Here is a 26,835-nt window from a genome sequence, read left to right as displayed (position 1 = left end):
TCGTAACACCCTCCACACCCCTCTCACGCATGTATTTATCCAATCTTCTCTTGGTCAAAATGGAACCCACATCTTATTCTACATTCTCACCACCCTCTCAGTGAAGAAGTTCCTTCTAATGTTTCATTTAAACATTACCCCTTTCATCCTTCACCCATGTCTGTGTTCTTGTCTCACCCAACTTCAGTGGAAAAAGTCTGTTTATACCCTTGAGTGGCACGGTAAGCTTAGCGGTTAGTGCAATACTATTACAGCTCCAGCAACCTGTTTGAATCTGGCGCTGTCAGTAAGGTGTTTGTACATTCTCCCTGTATCTGCATAGGTTTCGCCCAGGCACTCAGGTTTCTACCCCACTTAAATGTGTGGGCTTGTAGGTTAATTAGGGAATTTGGGCATCACGGACACATGGGCCAGAAAGGCCTGTTACCATACTGTATGTCTAAATAATTTTGTATATCTCTATTAAAGCTCCCCTTATTCTCCAGTGCTCCAGGGAATAAACTCCTTCTTCTTTGGCTTGGCTTCGCAGACGAAGATTTATGGAGGGGGTAAAAAGTCCACGTCAGCTGCAGGCTCGTTTGCAGCGGTTGCAAGGGAAAATTGGTTGGTTGGGGTTGGGTGTTGGGTTTTTCCTCCTTTGCCTTTTGTCAGTGAGGTGGGCTCTGCGGTCTTCTTCAAAGGAGGTTGCTGCCCGCCAAACTGTGAGGCGCCAAGATGCACGGTTTGAGGCGTTATCAGCCCACTGGCGGTGGTCAATGTGGCAGGCACCAAGAGATTTCTTTAGGCAGTCCTTGTACCTTTTCTTTGGTGCACCTCTGTCACGGTGGCCAGTGGAGAGCTCGCCATATAACACGATCTTGGGAAGGCGATGGTCCTCCATTCTGGAGACGTGACCCATCCAGCGCAGCTGGATCTTCAGCAGCGTGGACTCGATGCTGTCGACCTCTGCCATCTCGAGTACTTCGACGTTAGGGGTGTAAGCGCTCCAATGGATGTTGAGGATGGAGCGGAGACAACGCTGGTGGAAGCGTTCTAGGAGCCGTAGGTGGTGCCGGTAGAGGCCCCATGATTCGGAGCCGAACAGGAGTGTGGGTATGACAACGGCTCTGTATACGCTTATCTTTGTGAGGTTTTTCAGTTGGTTGTTTTTCCAGACTCTTTTGTGTAGTCTTCCAAAGGCGCTATTTGCCTTGGCGAGTCTGTTGTCTATCTCATTGTCGATCCTTGCATCTGATGAAATGGTGCAGCCGAGATAGGTAAACTGGTTGACCGTTTTGAGTTTTGTGTGCCCGATGGAGATGTGGGGGGGGCTGGTAGTCATGGTGGGGAGCTGGCTGATGGAGGACCTCAGTTTTCTTCAGGCTGACTTCCAGGCCAAACATTTTGGCAGTTTCCGCAAAGCAGGACGTCAAGCGCTGAAGAGCTGGCTCTGAATGGGCAACTAAAGCGGCATCATCTGCAAAGAGTAGTTCACGGACAAGTTTCTCTTGTGTCTTGGTGTGAGCTTGCAGGCGCCTCAGAATGAAGAGACTGCCATCCGTGCGGTACCGGATGTAAACAGCGTCTTCATTGTTGGGGTCTTTCATGGCTTGGTTCAGCATCATGCTGAAGAAGATTGAAAAGAGGGTTGGTGCGAGAACACAGCCTTGCTTCACGCCATTGTTAATGGAGAAGGGTTCAGAGAGCTCATTTCTGTATCTGACCCGACCTTGTTGGTTTTCGTGCATTTGGATAATCATGTTGAGGAACTTTGGGGGACATCCGATGCGCTCTAGTATTTGCCAAAGCCCTTTCCTGCTCACGGTGTCGAAGGCTTTGGTGAGGTCAACAAAGGTGATGTAGAGTCCTTTGTTTTGTTCTCTGCACTTTTCTTGGAGCTGTCTGAGGGCAAAGACCATGTCAGTGGTTCCTCTGTTTGCGCGAAAGCCGCACTGTGATTCTGGGAGAATATTCTCGGCGACACTAGGTATTATTCTATTTAGTAGAATCCTAGCGAAGATTTTGCCTGCAATGGAGAGCAACATGATTCCCCTGTAGTTTGAGCAGTCTGATTTCTCGCCTTTGTTTTTGTACAGGGTGATGATGATGGCATCACGAAGATCCTGAGGCAGTTTACCTTGGTCCCAACAAAGCTTGAAAAACTCATGCAGTTTGGCATGCAGAGTTTTGCCGCCAGCCTTCCAGACTTCTGGGGGGATTCCATCCATACCTGCTGCTTTGCCACTTTTCAGTTGTTCGATTGCCTTATATGTCTCATCCAGGGTGGGAACCTCATCCAGCTCTAGCCTTAGGGGCTGTTGAGGGAGCTGGAGCAGGGCGGAATCTTGGACTGAGCGGTTGGCACTGAAAAGAGATTGGAAGTGTTCTGACCATCGGTTGAGGATGGAGATCTTGTCACTGAGGAGGACTTTGCCGTCTGAGCTGCGCAGCGGGCTTTGGACTTGGGGTGAGGGGCCGTACACAGCCTTTAGAGCCTCGTAGAAACCCCTGAAGTCGCCAATGTCCGCGCTGAGCTGGGTTCGTTTGGCGAGGCTAGTCCACCACTCATTTTGGATCTCCCGGAGTTTGCGCTAAAGATGGCTGCATGCGCGACGGAAGGCTTGTTTCTTCTCTGGACAGGACGGCTTTGTAAGGTGAGCCTGGTCAGCAGCTCCTGGATTTCCTGGCTGTTTTCGTCAAACCAGTCCTTGTTTTTCCTGGAGGAGAAGCCCAGTACCTCTTCAGTGGATTGCAGTATGGTAGTCTTCAACTGATCCCAGAGGGTTTCAGGGGACGGGTCCGTGAGGCGGGTTGCAACGTCGAGCTTTGCTTTGAGGTTTGCCTGGAAGTTTCCTCTCGCTTCGTCTGACTGCAGGTTTCCAACATTGAACCTCTTTCTGGGGGCTTTATTGTTCCTGGGCTTTGGCTTGAAGTGAAGGTTGAGCTTGCAGCGAACCAGCCGGTGGTCAGTGTGGCATTCCGCGCTAGGCATGACCCTGGTGTGGAGCACATCTCGTTTGTCTCTTTCTCGCACCAGGACATAGTCCAGGAGGTGCCAGTGTTTGGATCGGGGATGCATCCAGGTGGTCTTAAGGCTGTCCCTCTGCTGAAAAAGGGTGTTTGTAATGACAAGTCGCTGTTCTGCGCAGAGCTCCAACAGGAGGCGCCCATTGTCGTTGCACTTGCCGACGCCATGCTTGCCCAGGATTCCTGGCCAGGTTTCTGAGTCTTTGCCGACACGAGCGTTGAAGTCGCCCAGGATGACAACCTTGTCGGCTGTAGGGGTACGTTGGATGAGGTTGCGCAGGTCGGTGTAGAACTTGTTCTTTTCTGCTGGTTCCGCCTGGAGGGTTGGAGCATAGACACTGATGAGGGTGATGTGACGCTTGTTTTGAAGGGGAAACTTATACATAAATACAATACATAAATACAAACTTATACATAAATACAATGTACAGATGCACATGACCTACCTGACCCTATGAATTTTTTGAAGGGCTAACAAGGGGAGTCACAGGTAGCATACTGGTTAGCACAACACTTACAGCACCAGGGATTGGGACTGGGGTTTGAATCCTGCGCTGTCTTTAAGGAGTTTTATGGCCTCTTTGTGTCTGCATGGGTTTCCTCCGGGTGCTCTGGGTTCCTCCCACTCTTCAAAAAAATGTGGCAGGGGTTGTAGGTTTATTGGGTGTAATTGGGAAGCATGGACTGAAAGGGCCTGTTAGTTTGCTGTATGTCATGGACAGGTCTAAAGGGTTGGACCCTATCGTATTCAAACCAAGTTAATCTTGTTGTGAGCCAAATTAAAAGCCAGAATTCTAAACATTGCTGAGATCTGTTCAGCTGACAGTAAAATCACCAGTGATCATGCTGGAAATAAATTAGTTTTTATCAGTTTTATGTTAAAATATAGACCTCTGATCTTGCTCAAGATCAAACTTCAATATGGAATTTTCGAGACAAATTGACAATCCCTTCAGTTTCCTCAGATAATAAAGTTAAATCGGAGCAGCCTATCTCACAGCAGGAGATTGCGGCGGCTATTAACTCTTTACAGTCTGGTAAAAGTCCTGGCCCGAATGGTTCCCAGCCAAGTTTTATAAATTCTCTTCTTATTTAGTGACATCTTATTTGGATGCAGATTTTACTCAACCTTTAAATAGTTGACAATTGGCCTAAACCTGTTATGAAGCAACTACTTCTCTTAAAATATTTCAGGGAACTCGACAGGGTTGTCCTCTCAGTCTACATTTATTTAATTTGGCTTTGGAGCCCCTAGCATTGGCTTTTCAGCAATCAGCTAATATTTCAGGCATCTCTAAAGCTATTACTATCCATAAAGTATCTCTTTATGCTGACAATCTCCTACTATATGTATCCAATCCTGACCGTTCAATTCCAAAGATCTTATCACTTCTCAATCAATTTGGTCAATTCTCAGGTTACAAATTGAATTTGCAGAAGAGTGAATTATCCCCTTTGGATTCTTCCTGCTCTTTTGACCCCTCTATCCCTTTTAAAATTGTTAAATACCAATTTAATTATCTAGGTATAACTATTATTAGAAAGATCACTCATTTGTTTAAGGAAAGATTTTTTTTCTTTATTGAATCATGTTAAGAAATCCTTTCTTAATCCTTTGATCGCTAGGTCTTCAACCAATCTGATGTAGGGTTGTGATGTGTATTAATTCCTTCTTAATAGAATAAGGTTTGGTTGATATCTGGAGATTTTTGCATCCTATGGACAAAGATTTTTTCCTTTTTTCATGTTGATCATAAATATTCAAGAATTGATTATTTTTTTGGTGACACTCACCTCGTACCCATGGTTATCTATTGCACATATGATGCAATTATGTTGTCAGATTGTGCGCCTTTGAAATTAGTAATGAAGTTCCCCAAAATTATATCCAACTTCTCACAATGGAGATTTAATGCTACATTGTTGCAGGATCTAAAGTTTGTAAATGATATTAAAGAACAAATCTCACAAATTTTTGAATTAAATGTTATAGAGGGAATGTCAAGTTTAATTATTTGGGACACAATTAAATCTTTTCTTAGGGGACAAGTAATTTCCTACTCAGCAGGTTTGAGAAAGAAAACCATAGCGGAACGTTAACTAACAGAATTAGAGAAGAATATAATGAGGATCTTTATAAAGAAAGGATAGAACTCCAAATGCAGCCTGACTTGCTTTTGATCTACTCTGTTGAAAGTTACCTTCTTAAACCTCAGCACCAGTTTTGCATATACGGAGATAAATCAGGTAAATTGTTGACTGGTGAACTAAAAGCAGATATGGTAAGAAGACAAATTTTGAAAATACGTAAAGCTGATGGAAACATAACTTGAGATTATCATGAAATTAATAAAACATTTTTAGGTTTTTATTCTAATTTATATAAATCTGACTATCCAGATAACAATACTGTTATGAATTAATTTTTACAAAATCTGAACTTGCCAAAAATTTCTATTCAAGATATGAATTTATTGGATGTACCTATTATGCAAGAGGAAATAAAAAGGACGACATCTTCCCTTCAGTCAGGTAAGGCATGAGGACCGGATGAGTATATAGTGGAGTTTATTAAAGCCTTCAATGGTACTCAATCCCTTCATTTATGTAAAGTCTTCACTGACTCTATATCCTCTGAGACTTTGCCTAAACATTTTATGAGGCAACCATTTCATTAATTCCAAAAAGAGATAAAGACCTAACTGATTGTGCCTCCTACAGGCCAATATCATTATTAAATGTAGATTCTATCATCCTTTCTAAAATTTGAGTCAACAGACTTGAGAATATTCTGCCTAAAGTTATTTCTAAGGATCAAATTGGATTCATTAAGAATAGGTATTGTTATTTTAATATTTGAAGATTATTTAATATTATTTAATCTTCTCTCTCTGAAAAACATTAATGTGTAATCTCTTGATGCTGAACAAGCATTTGATAGAGAGGAGTGGACCTACTTAATTGAGATCTTAAAATGATTTAATTTTGGTCTGGGAATTATTTCTTGGATTAAAATGATTCATCAAGCTCCATTGGCTGTGGTTACTACTAGTAATCAAAAGTCTCTTTATTTTAGGCTGTTTAGAGGCATGGCAGGGTTGCCCTCTTCGTCTTTTGCTCTTTAATTTAACTCTGGAGCCTTTAGCTATTGCCCTTCAAGACTTCAATGACATTCAATGTATCAAGATAGGTGATATTCTAAAGGTTTCATTAAATGCAGACGATTGATTATTTTAGATTTCTGATCCTAAAAAATCTATTCCTTTTAGCTGAGTCTACTTTCTGAATTCAGTAGTTTATCAGGATAAAAATGAAACCTTTATAAGAATGAACTTCTTCCTATTAATAATCAGGAATATTTATATGATCAAATATCCTTTAGTTATTAACCAATTTACTTATTGGGGTATTAAAATTATGATTAATTTTAAGGATCTGTTTACATATCATTATCTCCCCTTGATAGAATATACGAAATAAAAGTTTTCCAGATGGTCTCCAATGGCGCTATCATTTAGTTGGTCGCATTAACGCCATTAAAATAATTTGACCAAAGTTTTTATCTACTTTTCAAGCAGTACCTTCCTTTGTCCCTAAAAATATTTTGACAAGGTAGACTCTGAGATATCTTCCTCCATTTGAAATAATAAAATTCCTAGATTGAGCAAACCTTTATTGCAGAAACAAAAGAAAGCTAGAGGAATGGCGCTCCCTAATTTTAGATTTTATTATTGGGTTATTAATATCCAATATATTATCTTTTGGATTATAAGAACATAAAAAATAGGGGCAGGAGTCAGCCATCCCGCCTGTCAAGCCTGCTCCGCCATTCAATCAGATCTGGTCATTGACTTAACTCCACCAACCTACCTTTTCCTCATACTCCTTAATTCCTTTTTTATGTTAAAATGTATCTAACTGAACCTTAAATCTACTTCCTTGGGCAGATAATTCCACCGATTCACTACTCTCTGGGGAGAAGTTTTTCCTCATCTTCGCTTTAGATCTACTCCCCTGAATCTTGTTCTGGTCTCACCTACCAGTGAAAACAATTTTCTTGCCTCTATCTTATCTATCCCTTTCATAATTTTATGTTTCTATAAGATCTCCTCTCATTCTTTTGAATTCAATTGAGGATAATGCCAGGTGATTTAGTCTCTCCTCAAAGGTCAAACCCCTCATCTCCGGGATCAAATCGGTGAACCTCCTTTGGTCTGTCTCCAAGGCCAGTACATCCTTCTTCAAGTTTGGAGACCAGAACTGCACACAGTACTCTAGGTGCGGCCTCACCAGTATCTTGTACAGTTGCAGCATGACCTCCCTACTCCTGAATTCAATTCCTCTAGCGATGAAGGCCAACATTCCATTTGCCTTCTTAATAACCTGTTGTACCTGCAACCCAACATTTTCCAATTCGTGCGCAACCACTCCCAAGTCCTTCTGCTCTACAGCATGCTGCAGTTTTCACCATTTAAATAATAATCCGCTCTTCTATTTTTCCTAGTAAACTGGATGACCTCGCATTTACTAACATTGTACTCCATCTGCCAGACCTTTTCCCACTCACCTAACTCAACTATATCCTTCTTCAGCCTCTCCACATCCTTTTTGTAACATTTTTAAATTTTTCACACTATGAACCATATTAATCAAAATACACACAAACATTTCCCTCTTGAATATACAGTGTCATTTTCTCCCCTTTTTCCCCCCTCCCCTCCAAACCCATTAAACGTTCAACATATACAATACAATAAACCCATTAAACAAAGTCATCACACAATGAAAATAAACAAGAAAATTGTGTCATCTACTTTTATACAATGGATCAGTTCATTTCGTCATCTTCTCATTCTATCGTTTTAGGGGGTGGAGGTCCGCGGTAGGCCCTCTGTATTGTGTTCTATGTACGATTCCCAAGTTTGTTCAAATAAGGTGACTTTATTTTTTAAATATATGTCATTTTTTCCAATGGAATACATTTATTCATTTCCTTGTACCATTGCTGTATTCTCAGGCTCTCTTCTGATTTCCAAATTGGCATTATACATTTTTTTGCTACAGCTAAGGCTATCATAATAAATCTTTGCGCTTCATCCAGTTTGAAGCCTAATTCTTTACATCTTATATTACCTAGAAGAAAGATCTCTGGATATTTTAGTATGTTGCTTTTTGTGATTTTATTTAATACCTAATTTAGATCTTCCCAAAACTTTTCACTTTCTCACATGCCAAAATTGCATGTACTGTTCTTCCCGTTTCCTTCTGACAGCGAAAACATCTGATACTGTTGGTTCCCATTTATTTAACTTTTGGGGCGTGATATATAGCCTGTGTAACCAATTATATTGTATCATGCGTAACCTCGTGTTTATTATATTTCTTATAGTTCCGGAGCATAACTTTTCCCATATTTCATTTTTATCTTTATGTTTAGATCTTATTCCCACTTTTGTTTGGGTTTATAGTTTATTTCATTATTTTCTTTCTCTTGCAGCTTGATCTACATATAACCACTTACAGCACAGAACAGGCCAGTTCGGCCCTACTAGTCCATGCCGTAACAAATCCCCACCCTCCTAGTCCCACTGACCAGCACCCGGTCCATACCCCTCCAGTCCTCTCCTCTCCATGTAACTATCCAGTCTTTCCTTAAATGTAACCAATGATCCTGCCTCAACCATGTCTGCCGGAAGTTCATTCCACATCCCTACCACCCTTTGCATAAAGAAATTTCGCTTCATGTTCCCCTTATAATTTTCCCCCTTCAATCTTAAACCATGCCCTCTAGTTTGAATTTCCCCCACTCTTAATTGAAAAAGCCTATCCACATTTACTCTGTCTGTCCCTTTTAAAATCTTAAACACCTCTATCAAGTCCCCCCTCAATCTTCTACGCTCCAGAGAAAAAAGCCCCAGTCTGCACAACCTTTCCCTGTAACTCAAACCTTGAAATCCTGTCAACATTCTCGTGAACCTTCTCTGCACTCTCTCTATTTTGTTTCTATCTTTCCTATAATTTGGTGACCAAAACTGTACACAGTACTCCAAATTTGGCCTCACTAATGCCTTGTACAATTTCATCATAACCTCCCTACTCTTGAATTCAATACTCCGATTTATGAAGGCCAACATTCCAAATGCCTTCTTCACCACACCATCTACCTGAGTATCAGCCTTGAGGGTACTATTTACCACAACTCCTCAATCCCTTTGTTGCTCTGCACATCTCAATACCCTACCATTTAATGCATATGACCTATTTAGATTTGCCTTTCCAAAATGTAACACCTCACACTTATCTGTATTAAATTCCATCAGCCATTTCTCAGCCCACACCTCCAGCCTTCCTAAATCACCTTTTAATCTACGGTAATCTTCCCCACTGACCACAACACCACCAATCTTTGTATCATCTGCAAACTTGCTTATCCAATTCTCCACCCCTACTTCCAGATCGTTAATATATAACAAATAATGGTGGACCTAGGACCGATCCCTGAGGAACTCCACTAGTCACCGGCCTCCAATTGGACAAACAATTTTCTACCACTACTCTCTGACACCTCCCATCCAACCACTGCTGAATCCATTTCACTACCTCCTTATTTATACCTAATGCCTCCACCTTTTTTCCTAACCTCCTGTGGGGAACTTTGTCAAAAGCTTTACTAAAGTCTAAATAGACAACATCCACAGCTTTCCCTTCATCAACTTTTTTTGTAACCCCCTCGAAAAACTCAATCAGGTTTGTCAAGCATGATCTACCCCTGACAAAACCATGCTGATTACTCCTTATCAATCCCTGTACCTCCAAATATTTGTAAATACCATCCCTCAGAACACTTTCCATCAACTTGCCCTCCACAGACGTCAGACGCACGGGCCTATAATTTCCAGGTTTACATTTGGACCCTTTCTTAAACAGTGGAACCACATGCACCACCCTCCAATCCTTTGGCACTACCCCCGTGGCCAGTGACATCCTAAATATCTCTGTTAATGGCCCCACTATCTGTCCACAAGCCTCCCTGAGTGACCTAGGGAATATTTTGTCCGGTCCGGGAGATTTATCCACCTTTATCTTTTTCAACACAGCCATCACTACCTCCTCGGTTATCCTTATATGCTTTATGACCTCACCACTATTTTTCTTTACTTCAACTGGTTCAATATTTTGAACCTCGGTGAATACCGAGGCAAAGAAATCATTCAAAATTTCCCGCATTTCCTCTGACTTCTCACTCAGCCTACCCTCGCTATCTACAAGTGGTCCAATTTTATCCCTCACTAATCTTTTACTTTTAATGTACCTATAGAAACCCTTTGGATTTATTTTTACTCTGTCTGCCAAAGCCTCTTCGTGCCTTTTTTTGGCCTTTCTAATTTCTTTCTTAAGATTCCTTCTACACTCCTTGTAGTCCTCCTTCAAATTCTCAGCTCCCTGCTCTTTATACCTCTTGTACACCTCCCTTTTTCTCCTAACCAAATTTCCAATATTCCTTGAAAACTAAGCCTCCCTATGACTTCCAGCCTTTCCTTTGATCCTCACTGGGACATATCTACTCTGTACCTTCAAAATTTCTTTTTTGAATATCCTCCATTTTTCATTTACATCCTTACCTGAAAATATCCTGTCCCACTCAATACTTCCCAAATCCCTTCTTATTTCTTCGAAATTTGCTCTTCTGCAATCCAGAACCTCAACTTTAGGCCCCTCCTTGCTCTTCCCTAAAACTGCCCGAAAACTAACAGAGTTATGATCACTAGACTCAATTTGTTCTCCAACATTGATGTCCGATAACTGACCTAGCTCGTTCCCTAACAGGAGATCCAGTATTACACCGTCCTGAGTCGGTTCTTCTACTAATTGATTTAGAAAACAATCTTGAACACATTTAACGAACTCTAGCCCATCCAGCCCTCTAACTATATGGGTATCCCAATCAATGTGAGGGAAGTTAAAATCTCTCACGATCACTACCTTATGATTCTCACACATATACATTATCTCCCTACAAATTTGTTCCTCAAATTTTCTTGGCCCATTTGGTGGTCTGTAATACACCCCTATTAGCACCCTCATGCCTCCTTCACCCCTCAATTCCACCCAAACAGTCTCACTGGACAATCCCTCCAGACCATCTTGCCACCTCACGGCAGTAATGTCCTCCTTAACAAGCAGAGCAACTCCTCCCCCTTTTTTAACCCCTGATCTATCACATCTAAAACAAATGCATCCTGGAACGTTAAGTTGCCAGTCCTGCCCCTCTTGTAGCCAGGTCTCACTAATTGCCACAATATCATGACCCCAAGTATCTGTCCATGCTCTAAGCTCATCTACCTTGTTCACTATGCTTCTTGCATTAAAATATATGCATTTCAGAGAATGACCCTCACATACATTCTCTTTTCTACCTTCTACTCTAATCTCCATCAAATCTTTGTTATCGTTGTTATTCTTATCTAGGTGGCCATGCTCCCTTGACACTGCTCTCACACTCTGTTCCCCACCCCCCTGCCAAACTAGTTTAAACCTTCTCCCACAGCTCTAGCAAATCTGCTTGCCAGCACATTGGTCCCCCTCCAGTTCAAGTGGAGTCCGTCCCTTTTGTACAGGTCCGACCTTCCCCAGAAGAGATACCAATGATCCAGAAATCTTATCCCTTGCCCCCTGCACCATCTCTTTAGCCACGCATTCATCCTCCACATCCTCCTATTTCTACCTCACTAGCGCGTGGCACCGGCAGCAATCCAGAGATTACGACATGTGTCATCTACTTTTCCATACTGGGTCAGTTCATTTCGTCGTCTTCTCCTTCTGTCATTTTAGGGGGTGGAGGTCCGCGGTAGGACTTCTCCGTTGTGTTCCATGTACGGTTCCCAAATTTGTTCGAATACTTTGATGTTATTTCTTAAATTATATGTTATTTTTTCTAATGGAATACATTTATTCATTTCTATATACCATTATTGTATTCTCAAGTTGTCTTCTAATTTCCAGGTTGACATAATACATTTTTTTGATACAGCTAAACTATCATAATAAATCTTTTTTGTGCTCCATCCAAATCGAGTCCAAATTCTTTACTTCTTATATTACTTCGAAGAAAGATCTCTGGATTTTTTATGTTGCTTTTTGTGATTTTATTTAATACCTGGTTTAGATCTTCCCAAAACTTTTCCACTTTCTCAGATGCCCAAATTGTTGTTCCCTTTTCCTTCTTACAGCGAAAACATCTGTCTGATACGGTTGGGTCCCAATTATTTAACTTTTCGGGCGTGGTGTATAGCCTGTGTAACCAATTATATTGTATCATGCGTAACCTCGTGTTTATTGTATTTGTCATAGTTCTGGAGCATAGTTTTTCCCATGTTTCATTCTTTATCTTTATGTTTAGATCTTGTTCCCATTTTTGTTTGGGTTTACAGCTTGTTTCCTCGTTCTCTTTCTCTTGCAGTTTGATGTACATGTTTGTTATAAATATTTTAATTATCATTGTGTCTGTAATCACATATTCAAAATTGCTTCCTTCTGGTAACCTCAGCCTGCTTCCCAATTTGTTCTTCAAGTAGGTTTTCAGTTGGTGGTATGCAAATATTGTACCGTGCTTTCTGCTAATCTTTTGTCCAGTTTCATCCATCTTTGAATCCAAATTAAGTTTAAAGTCCCTTCCTATCAATATATTCCCTTGTGTATCTACAATCTTCAAAATAAATATCTTGCATAAACTTTTGATCCTTTTCATTAGGTGCATATACATTGAGCAAATTCCAAAATTCTGAATACATCTGGTACTTTATCATTACATACCTCCCTGCTGGATCTATTATTTCCTCCTCTATTTTGATTGGTACATTTTTATTGATTAATATAGCTACTCCTCTGGCTTTTGAGTTATATGATGCTGCCGTTACATGTCCTACCCAGTCTCTCCTTAATTTATTATGTTCCACTTCTGTTAGATGCGTTTCCTGCACAAATGCTATATCTATTTTTTCTTTTTTCAGTAAATTTAATAGCCTCTTCCTTTTGATTTGGCTATATTTATAGTCATATAGTTCAACATGGCCATCTCATACTCTGTTTACATCTCATTTCTACTTCCTCCCCTTTTCCCCATTTTCATTTCTCAGTTTTCTTTTTTGAATGCGCTGTATGACAACACTTCTAAAACATAAAATATCTCAACCATTCCCACATCTAAAATTCTCTTAACCCCAAGTGTCCACACCCCTTCTCTGAGTCACCCCTTGTTGGGCAACCACAACTCCCCTCTCCATTCGGATTGCGAACCCGTTCACAAGCGTCAACTGATTTCGCAGTGACTGTTATTCTCTCCCACCCAACCCCCTCCAGAATAGACTTTTATCTTCACATTACAACAAAGCTCCCCCTCTTTTCTTTTTCTTTTTTAATCCCTCCTCTTTTTTATCCCCCCTTCTCCCTTACTTCCCTTTTCTTCCCTCCTTTAGTTCTTACTTATACATTATTTTTTTCATCTTTATGTGTAGTTTGTTGTCGTTCTTTGTTCTTGTTACATCTCTTCATCTCTCTTTCTGTCTTGCAGGCGTTCTGCAAATTCTCGTGCTTTCTCCGGGTCCGAGAACAGTATGTTTTGCTGCCCAGGGATAACTATTTTAAGCACCGCTGGATATCTTAACATAAATTTATAGCCTTTTTTCCATAGGATTGATTTTGCTGCATTAAACTCCTTCCTCTTCTTTAGGAGCTCAAAACTTATGTCTGGGTAGAAAATTTTTTTTTGACCTTTGTATTCCAGTGGTTTTTTTATCTTCTCTAATTTTATTCATTGCCTTCTCCAATATATTTTCTCTTGTCGTGTATCTCAGAAATTTTACTAAAACGGATCTTGGTTTTTGTTATGACTGTGGTTTCGGGGCTAGTGTTCTGTGTGCCCTTTCTATTTCCATTCCTTCCTGCATTTCTGACATTCCCAAGATTTTTGGGATCCATTCTTTTATAAATTCTTTCATATCTTTGCCTTCTTCATCATCCTTAAGGCCCACTATCTTTATATTGTTTCGCCTATTATAGTTTTCCATTATGTCCATCTTCTGAGCCAACAACTCCTGTGTTTCTTTAACTTTTTTGTCACTTTCTTCCAATTTTCTTTTTAAGTCGTTCATTTCCATTTCTACCGCCATTACACGTTCTTCCACATTTTCTAATCATTTCCCTACATCTGTTATGACCAGCTCTATTCTACTCACTTTTTCTTCTGTACCTTTCATTTCAATAAATTCTAGTGTCAACCATTCTTTTAATGCTTTCATTTGTTCTTGAAAATTTTTTTATCTATGTACTGTCCATTCATTTTACTTCCTATTCCTCTGTGCAGAGCTTGGTCTTCTTTTTCTTCTTCTTCTTCTTCTGTGTCTGCTCTTGGGTTTGTGTCTTCTATTTCTCTTCCTTGTATCTGTGTCTCTTCTGACTTTCTTGTTGAGCTGCTTGTCTCAGTTTGTTGGGTATTTTTTTTTCCATGGTTTCTTGATGTTGGTCCTCTTCTTCGGGGATGGTTATCTGTTGTGTCTCTTGCTTCCTTTTTTCCTTCTCACCTCTCCCTTTCCCGTTGCTTTCTTTATCTTCCAGCTGGGAAATTGAACTACCAAAATTGCAAGAAGAGGAGCAAAACAAATTGATAAAACCAGCTGTTTGTGCTGTGGAGTGAAACTCCACAGCTGGTCCCCCCTCCCCTCGGTGTTCTCCTTGACGCGCGCAGTTGCGTACCTCTGTTTGGCTCAGTGAGCCATTTTTGCAGTCCCACGGTCAGTGGGTTGTGACCCTTCGGGGTCTCCACTAATCTCAGGGAGTGGGCCCCTCTTTCCACGGCGGGTCCCTGCTTTTTCATGCAGGTAAGGCCTTCACCTTTCTCTTCCGGCATCTTTCCTTCTTCATTTCTTCCCGTTGTTTTTGGTTTTTCTTTGTTAGGTGCCATTTTCTCCACACCTTTATTTTTTATTTGTTGTGATTTGTGTGTCTGTGGCTTTGCTTTTTCTTCACTTTTTTTCTTCTTTTCTGGAGAGGGTTGGTATTCTCCTACTGGCCACTAGATCACCTGACTCCTTGCCTCCCCACATCCTCTGTACAATTTGCTTTTCCACTCTATTTAGTCTCGTCCACAAACTTGGCTACAGCACGCTGTCCCCTCTTCCAAGTCATCAGTGTAAATGGTGAACAGCGGCGGACCCAGCACTGACCCCTGTGGCCCCCCCCCCCCACCACTTACCACTGTCAGCCAATCAGAAAAACATCCATTTATCCCAACTCTGCCTTCTGTCAGTTAATCGATCCTCAATGAATTTACTTCCCCTGACTCTATTCATCTGTATCTTATTGTTAAGTCTCTTGTGCAGCACCTTAATCAACACCTTCTGGAAATCCAAATATACATCAACCTGTTCCCCTCTATCTACCGCAGCATTATATCCTCAAAGAACTTCAGCAAGTTTGTTAAACAAGACCTACCCTTTCTGAATCCATGCTGCATCTGCCTGATGAACCCCTTCGTTCTAAATGTCTCACTATTTTACACTTAATGACAGCTTCAAGCATTTTCTCGACTACAGACATCAAGTTAACTGGCTGATAGTTACCTGTCTTCTGCCTACATCACTTTTTCAAAAGTGGTGTTACATTTGTTGTCTTTCAATCTGCCGAGACCTGCCCAGAATCCAGAGAATTTTGGTAAATGACTACCAATGCATCAACTATAGCTCACTCCATTTCCCTCAGTAACCTGGAATACTTCCCATCAGGACCAGGGGATTTGTCCACCTTCAGTCCCATTAGTTTGCTCATCACTATGTCTTTTGTAACAATTATTTTATCGAGGCTCTCACCTCCCTTCGCTTCCCTATCACCACTCTTTGGCATGCTGGATATGTCTTCCACTGTGAAGACTGACACAAAATATTTGTTCAATGCCTCAGCCATTTATTTCTTCATTACTCAAAATCAATTTCCCATTCTCATCTTCCAAAGGACCTATGTTGACTCTAGCCACCCTCTTCCATTTTATATATTTATAACATTTATTGCTATCTGTTTTTATACTTTGTGCTAATTTACCTTCATAATCATTCTTCTGTTTAGTTGTCCTTTGTTGCCCTTTAAAGTTTTCCCACTACTTCAGTTTCCCACACTCTTGGCGACTTTGTACATATGAGTTTTAATTTTATACTTTGCTTTATTTCCTTAGTTAACCAAGGCTGGCTCTTCCCTCTCTTACTGCCCTTATTTTTAAGGGGAATATATTTTGTTGAATGTATTATTCAGATGTACAGGAATGTCCTTTATGGGTAGATTTGGAGAGGAATTTAGTTGGGGGGGGGTACTCATTAGATTCATTGCTGGGAGCTCCTCTCACCTTTGCATTATTCAAAATTAATAGACGAGATCTTAACCCAGTTCTTTAGCATACGATAGGGATTTGGTTCCAGTTTGGTTTAATAATTTTGTTTCATCTAGTAAAATACATCTTAATTTATCTTTTAAAGCATCATTGATTGATCAGACGTTTTCAATATGGAAAACTAAAGGAGTAATAACCTTTTCAGGCCTAGTTCCAGGAGACAGTTTAATGTACTTCAGTCAGTTAGCAGACAAATATGATTTGAGCAAGGCACAATTTTTTATGTATTTGCAAATTAGGGACTTTCTGTATACTTCCAAATTATCCTTCTGCTTACCCATCTAATATGATAGACACCCTTTTTCAGGTGTATCCACTTCAGAAAGGGTTAATAAGCTACAATATATAATTGGTTACTTAACTTGCAACCGGTATCCAACGGTAAAATTAAAGGTGGTTGGAAATTGGAATTCCAAGAATTGTTGTTGGATGATCAATGGGATTTTAGCAGCGGCTACATTGCTCCTGCAATAACACACGCAACCAGATAGGTCAAGTTCAGTGAGCAGACTAGTTTATTGGAGGCTGCTGGGCTGCACTTATACTCCCAGCCCAGACCTGGCTGAGAACTGCGCTGGAGGGCGCTGACGTCATCTGGGCATCACGTGGTCCCCAAGCGCGGGTTTCTGAGCCCCGAGCTGGAAGGAAGGGAAACCCACGACGGTGCCATTTTGGCCGGCTGCCCCGCCGTGTGGCTTACAAGCGGGGCCGGTTCGCCTGCCTTGTGGTGAGCCGCCACAGGATCATATTTTTTGACTAGTAAATACTTCATCAGTTTTTGCCTGTCATTCTTTGATTCAGTTCAAGGTGGTACATTGAACACATTTGTCTAAAGGTAAGTCCGCCCATATTTTTCCCAGTGCAAACCCTACTTGTGATAGGTGTAAAGTTGAGTTGACTTATCATATATTCTGTACAATAAATTGATGGGTACAACCAGTTGCCCCAAAAACCATAAGGAAAAAGACTGAGGGGAACGATAGGCTTTATTGTGCAGAAGACTTGAGTTGGCCCGGATCCAAGCTTGGAAAGTGCAAGGAAGGGAGAGATGGCTCAACCTTTATGGCCTAGGCCACAGGGGAGGAGTCCAGGGGAGAGTGTCATCAGGAGGTGGCCAGTCCGTGCCTTTACCAGCCAATGACCATATATAATCCATATCATTACATTCACCCCTTCATTTTAAACGGAACCCCCTCCCCACTTTTTCCAGAGGTGGGACCCACAGACAAAAAAAAATTCCCGTCTAACTAGAGGTTCGGTTGCACTGGCGATTTCCTCCTTTTGCGGGACCAATGGGGGGCAGGTGTGTCTGTGCTCTGCTTTTCAGGAGGGAAAGCTGTCTCGGGTGGGGTGGGGGGAACAGTCTGGGTTGGGGTGATGACTGAGGGCTCCCGGAAGGAAGGGGGGGGGTTTGAGGTCTCCTGGGGGACCGACACCTGTAGAGGAGAGCCGCTCGACCTCTAGTATTGAGTTCCAGTGTGGGGTGGTCTGTTCCATGGGGTGGTCGGTGTTGGACAGGGCAGTTTCGGGATCTCCGGCCCTCGCCAGGTCTCGGATAGGCACAGTGTCCTTGTGGCCATCGGGGTATCTCACAAACGTGTATTGAGGGTTGGCGTGTATGAGGTGTACCGCTTCCACTAGTGGATCCTTCTTATGGCCCCTTGCGTGTCTCCATAGTAGGATCGGCCCTTGCGTTGCCAGCAAAGGAGGAATGGAGGAACCATTCGCCAATCTCCTAGGGAAAGCAAACAAGCGCTCATGCAGGGTGGTGTTCGTGGCAGTGCACAGGAACAATCGGATGGCATGGAGCGCTTCCGGCAGAACGTCCTGCCAGTGGGACACTGGCATGTTCTTAGACCGAAGGCCCAGGAGCATCGTCTTCCAGACGGTGGCTTTCTCCCTTTCCACTTGGCCATTACCCCAGGGGTTATATCTGATGGTCCTGCTGGTGGCTATGCCTCTGGCCAGGAAGTAATGTCGCAGATCCTCAGTCATGAACAAGGACCCCGATCGCTGTGGATATAATCAGGGTACCCGAACAGAGTGAAGATGGTGCGCAGCGCCTTTATTACCGTCGCTGAGGTCATATCTGGGCAGGGAATAGCAAAGGGGGACCTGGAGAACTCGTCCACCACCATCAGGAAGTAGGCATTCCTATTTGCAGTGGGTAGGAGACCCTTGAAATCGACACTGAGGTGTTCAAAATGGCGTATGGCCTTACTAAGATGTGCCTTTTCAGGTTGGTAGAAATGGGGCTTACACTCAGCACAGATTTGGCAGCGTCTGATCATGGCAGCGGCTGACTCAACGGCGTATGGAAGGTTCCGAGTCTTGATAAAGTGGTACAACCTTGTGACTCCGGGGTGGCACAAACTGTCGTGGAGGGCCTGGAGGGATCATTGAGTTTACCTGGTCGGTACAAGATGTCATCATTGGAGGTGGAGAGCTTGATCCTCCACCTAAGAATCTTGACATTTTTGATTTTACCCTGTTGTTTAGTATTAAAAATGAAGGCCACGGCTCTCTAGTCTGTTAGCAGGGTAAACCGTTTACTGGCCAGGTAATGTTGCCAGTGGCGCACTGCCTCAACGATTACTTGTGCCTCCTTCTTGACTGATAGGTGCAGTAACTCGGGACCGTGCAGAGTGCGGGAGAAGAAAGCTACTGGCTGGCCTGTCTGGTTACGAGTGGCGGCCAGTGAGAAATCAGAGGCATCGCTCTCACCTGAAACGGGATGGACTCGTCCACGGCATCGTGGCCTTGGCAATGTCTCCTCGGACTCGTCCACGGCAGCATCGTGGCCTTGGCAATGTCTCCTCGGATCTAATAGAATGCAGCTTGGGCTTCCGCCGATAATGGGAAGGTTGTGGACTTAATCAGGGGGTGGGCCTTATCGGTGTTATTGGGCACCCATTGTGCACAATAGGAAAACACCCCCAGGCACCTCTTCAGCGCCTTTTGGGTGTTTGGGACTGGGAGCTCCATTAGTGGTTGCATGCAGTCGGGGTCTGGAGCAATGACTCCATGTGCCACAACACATCCGAGTAGGGCCAGGCGGTCTGTGTTGAACACGCACTTATCCTTATTGTATGTCAAGTTGAGAGACTTTGCCGTACGTAAGATTCGTTTCATGGTCTTGCTGTTCATGGCCGCAGATGGTGACATTGCCAAGGTATGGGAACATTGCCATCAGCTTGTGCTCCTCCACCATCCGATCCATAACCCTCTGAAAAGCAGAGATACCGTTAGTAACACCGAAAGGCACCCACAGGAAGTGAAAAAGTTTGCCGTCGGCCTCGAACCCCGTGTAGAGCCAGTCGCTCGGGCGAAGGGGAAGTTGATGATGAGCCAACTTGAGGTCGGTGGTCGAAAAGACTCTCTATTGTGCGACCTTGTTGACCAAGTAGGCTTATCATATATTCTGATCTTGTCCAAAACGACATTACTTCTGGAAAAGTGTCTTTGAAACCCTAACAAAAGTTCGAGCAGAATAAATAAATAAATAAGTAGCAGTAAATAATTACTTTTTCAACATTATTGGCTAGAAAAGCCACATTACTTAAATGGAAAGATCCTAACCCACCTACTTTATTTCAATGGTTCACGTTTAAGTTTGCTGAAGATTAGAGGTCGGACCTTTGAAGAAATTGGTAACCATTTATTCAATATTTCCATATGGTTTAACAATCATAATTTTATACTGGATTCTCTCCTACATCCTTAAGGTAAATTTGGTTTTAACCAGGAAACCCATTGTTTTCATCCTTTAATCTTAGAATGGACGGTACAGTCCCTTTTTTTTTCTAGATTAGTTATGGGATTTTGCATTAAAATTACATTTTTTCTCTTTTTTTTCTTTCAGTTTTACAAGAGGAGAAGACATTTCTTACATACTTGCAAATACATGAATGTAAGGTAACTAACTCTTTTTGTATATTTATTACTGGACAGCGAATATTAGATATTATTTGGTTACATCATATGAATATTCAGATGCCTCAAGTTGGATTGACTAAGGACTCATGTGATGGAGTAGTGGCTGGTCGGGGAATACCAACCCTCTCCAGAAAAGAAGAAATGACAAAGTTCAATAAATACAAAATATAAGAAATAAAAGATAAAGTTGTAGAGAAAAGAAAGAAAATGGCACCCAAGAAAGAAAAAGTGAAAACAGGAAAAAAAGAAAAGATGCCGGAAAAGAAAGGAGAAGGCCTTACCTGCATGAAGAAACAGGGAGCCGTGGTGAAAAAGAGCGCCTGATCTCCGAGGTTGGTGATGGCCCCGCGGAGTCGTGACACCCCCCCCCCACCGCTGGACTGCAAAAATGGCTCTCTGAGCCAAACAAAAGTGCGCAGTGCGCAAACTAAGGAGAAGACTGATGGGAGGGGGCTCAGCTGAGGAGCTGGCAACCACAGTGTGACCAGCTGAGGGATGCCCGACACCAGGGCTCTCAGTTGGAAGAAGAGGAAAGCGGCAGGAGAGGGAGTGAAAGGAAAGAAGAGCAGCAGCAGGAGGCTCAACAGATGAGCAACCCAGAAGAAGAGGACCAACAGCAAGAGGCCAAGCAAGAAGAGGCCCGACAAAGTGAGACAAGCAACTCATCAGGAAAGTCAGAAGAGACATGGATACAAAGAAGAGAAGAAGACACAAACACAGGTTCAGACACAAGAAGAGGAAGAAGACCAAGATCTTCACAGAGAAATAGAAGGTAAAACAGATGGACAGAATATAGATAAAGGTTTTTTTCAAGAACAAATGAGAGCATTAAAAGAATGGTTGTCATTAGAATTTAGTGCAATTAAAAGAAAAATGAAAAGAACAGAAGATAAAGTGCAAAGATTAGAGCTGGTCATGACAGAAATGGGGAAAAGTGTAGAAAATGTGGAAGAACGAGAAACGGCTGTAGAAATGGAAGTAAATGACAAGAGGAAAATTGGAAAAAAGTGATAAAAAATTAGAGTCACAAGAGTTGTTATCTCAGAAAATTGATATGTTGGAAAATTATAGTAGGCGAATCAACATAAAAAAATAGTGGGCTTAAAGGAAGATAAAGAAGGGACAGATATGAAGGAATTTATAAAAGAATGGATCCCAAAGGTCCTGAGAATGACAGAAATACAGGAAGGAATGGAAATAGAAAGGGCACACAGAACACTAGCTCCGAAACCACAAACACATCAAAAACCAATATTCATTTTAGTAAAATATTTGAGATATATGACAAGAGAAAATATACTGGAGTGGGCAAGGAATAAAATTAGAGAAGAAATAAACCATTGGAATACAAAGGTCAAAAACATTTTTTTTACCCAGACATAAGTTTTGAACTCTTAAAGAAGAGCAAGGAGTTTAATATAGCAAAATCGATCCTATGGAAAAAAGGTTATAAATTTATGTTAAGACATCCAGCTGTGCTTAAAATATTTATCCCTGGGGAGCAAAACAGACTGTTCTCGGATCAGGGGAAAGCACGAGAATTTGCAGAACGTCTGCAGGACAAAAGGAGAGATGAAGAGTTGTAACAAGAATGAAGAACGGCAATAAAATATGTATAAAGATGTAAAAATAATGTATATGTAAGAACTAAAGAATGGAAAGAGAAGGGAAGAAAGGAAGTAAGGGGGGGAAGAAGATGAACTTTGTTATATGTGTAAAAAAAAGTTTTCTGGGGGGGTTGGGGTGGAGAGTATAACTGTCACTGTGAAATCAGTTAACGCTTGCTAGCAGGTTTGCAATCCAAATGGAGAGGGGAGTTGTGGTGGCCTGGCAAGGGATAAGCGGCAACTCAGAGAGGGGGGGGGGATATTTGGGGTTAAGGGAATATTGGATGTGGGAGTTGTTGGAGTACTTTATGTTTTAAATGTGTTGTCATACATTGAGTTTAAAAAGGGAAGACTGAGAGATGAAAATGGGGAAAAGGGGGATGGTGGTGGTGAGGAAGCGGAAATGAGGTGTAAACAGGATATGAGATGGCCATGTTGAATTATATGACTATAAACATTAATGGAAGACATAACCAAATTAAACAGAAGAGGTTATTAAATTTACTGAAAAAAGAAAAAAATTGATATAGCATTTGTGCATGAAACACATCTAACTGAAGTGGGACATAACAAATTAAAGAGAGACTGGGTAGGACATGTAGTGGCAGCATCATATAATTCAGAAACTTGAGGGGTATAGCTATATTAATTAATAAAAATGTACCAATCAAAATAGAGGAGGAAATTATAGATCCAGCAGGGAGGTATATAATGATGAAGTGTCAGATATATTCAGAATTTTGGAATTTGGTCAATATATATGCACCTAATGAGGAGGATCAAAAGTTTATGCAAGATATTTTTTTGAAGATTGTAGATACACAAGGAAATATATTGATAAGAGGGGATTTTAACCTTAATTTGGATCCAATGTTGGATAAAACTGGACAAAAGACTAGAAAAAAGAATAAAGTGGCCAAATTTATGGTTAAATGAATGCAGGAAATGAAATTTATGGATATATGGAGGAGGCAGCACCCAAGAGAGAAGCAATACTCATAATCAAGTAGGCATAAAACATTCTCAAGGATTGATATGTTTTAAAGATAAAAAATGAAATATGGGAAAAGTTATGCTCTGGGACTATGAAAAATATAATAAATACGAGGTTATGCATGATACAATATATTGGTTACACAGGCTATATATCACACCCCAAAAGTTAAATAAATGGAATCCAACATTATCAGATAGATGTTTTCACTGTAAGAAGGAAACGAGAACAACAGTACATGCAGTTTGGGCATGTGAGAAAGTGAAAAAGTTTTGGGAAGATCTAAATCAGGTATTAAATAAAATTACAAAACCAACATACCAAAAAATCCAGAGATCTTTCTTCTAAGTAATATAAGATGTAAAGAATTAGGCCTCAAACTGGATGAAGCGCAAAAAAGATTTATTATGATAGCCTTAGCAGTAGCAAAAAAATGTATAATGTTAACTTGGAAATCAGAAGAGAGCTTGAGAGTACAGCAATGGTACATAGAAAAAATAAATGTATTCCATTGGAAAAAAATAATATAATTTAAAAAAAATAAAGTCACATTATTTGAACAAATTTGGGAACCATACATGGAACACAACAGAGAGAGCCTTCCGCGGACTTCCACCCCCTAAAATGATAGAATGCGAAGAAGACGAAATGACCCAATCCAGTGTGTAAAAGTAGATGACACAATTTTCTTGTTTATTTTCATTGTGTGATGTCATTGTTTAATGGGTTTATTGTATATGTTGAACATTTAATGGGTTTGGAGGAGGGTGGGAAGGAGGGAGGGGAGGGAAAAGGGGAGAAAATGCCACTGTGTAAATTCAAGAGGGAAATGTTTGAGTGTATGTTGATTAATATGGTTCATACTGTGAAAAATAAAAAAAAATTAAAAAAAGGATTGATATGTTTTTGTTGTCAGCCCATATTCAAGGGAGAGTTAGGAAAACTGAATATAAAGCTAGATTACTATCAGATCATTCACCCCTGTTATTAGCAATAGAACTGGAGGACATCCCATCAAGAACATATAGATGGAGGTTAAACTCCATGCTACTTAAAAGGCAGGAATTTAGAGAGTTTATTGAACGCCAAATTAAAACATATTTTGAAATAAATACGGAATCAGTGAAAGACAAATTTATATTATGGGACGCAATGAAAGCCTTCATTAGAGGGCAGATAATAAGTTATGTAACTAGGATAAAAAAGGACTACAATTGGGAAATAGAACAATTGGAAAGGGAGGTAGTAAATACAGAAAAGGAGCTTGTAAAAAGGGATGATATAACAAAGAGAATAGGCGGACAAAAAAATAAAATACAAAATATTACACATGTACAAGGTGGAGAAGAACATAATGAAAATAAAGCAAAAGTATTACAAACTAGTAGAAAAAACACATAAAATATTAGCCTGGCAACTTAAAACAGAACAAGCTAAAAGAACTGTATTGGCATCAATGAAAAAGGACAAACAAATTACATATAATCCAATAGAGATTTAAAATTAAGGAATTTTATGAACAATTATACCAAACTGAGAGTGGAAAAATGATAAAGTAGAAGAGATTTTAGCTAAAATTGAACTGCCGAAATTGCAAGAAGAGGAACAAAACATTCTGATAAAACCAGTTAAAATAGATAAAGTACAGGATATATTAAAAAAGATGCCGAACAATAAAACACCTGGAGAGGATGGATTCCCAATAGAATTCTATAAAACATTTAAAGAGTTATTAGTTCCTCCTCTCTTCGAAATAATGAACCAGATAGAAGAAACACAAAACTTACCAAATTCATGTAAGGCAGCAATAATTACAGTAATACCAAAGACGGGGAAGGATCAACTAACACCAGCATCATATAGACCAATATCTCTACTTAATTCAGATTATAAGATAATAGCAAAAATATTAGCAATTGTATATCAAAAATAGTGAAACAACATCAAACTGGATTTATTAAGAAAAGATGAACAGCGGATAATATCTGTAAATTTATTAATATAATTCATGCAGTTCAAGGAAATATGAAACCAACAGTGGCTGTTGCTTTAGACACAGAAAAAGCCTTTGACAGAGTAGAATGGAATTATTTATTCAATGTATTACAGAGGTTCAATCTACCAGAAAAATATATTAATTGGATTAAAGCATTTTATAATGGACCATTGGCGAAGGTAACAGTAAATGGATATGTATCGAACCAATTTAAATTAAGTAGGTCAACTAGGCAGGGATGTCCACTATCTCACACACTGTTCACTTTAGCAATAGAACCATTGGCAGAACTGATAAGAACAGAAAATAAAATAAAAGGGATAAAAATAAAGGAGAAGGAGTATAAAATCAGTTTATTTGATGATGACATCATAGTATACATAACAGAACCAGAAATATCAATAAAAGAACTACATAGGAAATTGAAGGAGTACGGAGAAATATCGGGGTACAAGTTCAATGCAAATAAAAGTGAAGCAATGCCAATGAATAATGCAGATTATACAGAATTTTAAAAAGAATCACCATTTAAATGGAAAACACAAGCAATCCGATACCTAGGTATTGGGTTAGATAATAACTTAAGCCACCTGTACGAACTAAATTATCAGCCGCTAATAAAGAAATTGCAGGAAGACTTAGAACATTGGAAAGATTTACTGCAAAGTTGATAGGGAGGGTAAATTGCATTAAAATGAATGTCTTCCCAAGGATACAATTATACAGAGAATTCTTTAATGAACTAAAGAGAATAATAAGGAAATTCTTGTGGTAAGGGGGGAAACCGAGGATAGCGTTAGATTAATTAATAGAAAGGTAAAATCAAGGTGATTTGCAGTTACCAAACTTAAAAAATTATTATAGAGCAGCACAATTAAGGTATTTATCAGATTTTTACCAGACAAGGGAAAAACCAGATAGAACTAGATAAAATAGGGAGACAATACCGGAACATATACTTTATAAGTGGGATGAAAAGCTGGTACAATATAAAAGCTCACCAGTACTGCATCATTTACTCAATATATGGAAGAAGATGCACTTAGAAAGGAAAAAAACAAATGACCAAATAGCAAAATTACTATTGACGCAAAATCCGCTAATGCCTTTTACAATAGATAACCTTTCCTTTAGAGAATGGGAGAGAAAAGGAGTTAAAAGAAAATAAAATTGTTTTTTGGGAAATAATTTATTAACATTTGAACAAATGAAATACAAATATAGTATAACTCATGGTACAATGTTTGCATATCATCAACGGAAATCTTATTTAAAGGATAAATTGGGAAACAGACTGAGATTACCAGAAGGAAGCAGCTTTGAATATGTGATTACAGACACAATGATAATTAAAAGATTTATAACTAACATGTACATTAAGCTGCAAGATAAGGAAAATGATGAAATAAGCTATAAACCCAAACAAAAGTGGAAAAAGGATTTAAACATAAAGATAAAAAATGAAACATGGGAAAAGTTATGTTCTGGAACTATGAAGAATATAATAAACACAAGGTTATGCATGATACAGTATAATTGGTTACACAGGTTATGCCCCAAAAGTTTAAAAAATGGGAACCAACATTATCAGATAGATGTTTTTGCTGTAAGAAGGAAATGGGAACAACAGTACATGCAATTTGGGCATGTGAGAAAGTGAAAATGTTCTGGGAAGATCTAAATCAGATATTAAATAAAATCACAAAAAATAACATACCAAAAAATCCAGAGACCTTCTAAGTAATATAAGAAGTAAGGAATTAGGCTTCAAATTGGATAAAGCGCAAAAAAGATTTATTATGATAGCCTTAGCAGTCGCAAAAAAAAATGTATAATGTCAATTTAGAAAATAGAAGAGAGC

The 26,835-nt window shown here is 40.2% G+C and overlaps 1 protein-coding gene across 13 annotated transcripts in view; it reads left to right on the top strand.

Annotated features, from left to right (window-relative positions):
• Positions 1 to 26,835, top strand: part of abcc10 (ATP-binding cassette, sub-family C (CFTR/MRP), member 10) — a 198,305-nt gene that overhangs the window by 16,077 nt on the left and 155,393 nt on the right. For 9 of the 13 annotated variants that reach the window (XM_069887927.1, XM_069887926.1, XM_069887925.1 and 6 more), the window contains 2 exons: positions 5,470 to 5,538; positions 20,304 to 20,356. The gene's annotated coding sequence lies outside the window, so the exon portion shown is untranslated. Of the gene's footprint in view, positions 1 to 5,469; positions 5,539 to 19,071; positions 19,305 to 20,303; positions 20,357 to 26,835 lie in introns of those variants that run through there. The other 4 variants (XM_069887931.1, XM_069887929.1, XM_069887924.1 and 1 more) reach the window with 2 other exon arrangements.

This window comes from Narcine bancroftii, chromosome 6, assembly GCF_036971445.1.
Source record: "Narcine bancroftii isolate sNarBan1 chromosome 6, sNarBan1.hap1, whole genome shotgun sequence".
NCBI classification, from domain to species: domain Eukaryota; kingdom Metazoa; phylum Chordata; class Chondrichthyes; order Torpediniformes; family Narcinidae; genus Narcine; species Narcine bancroftii.
Note: the sequence above shows the minus strand (reverse complement) of the source record. Positions and strands in the feature narration are given on the sequence as shown.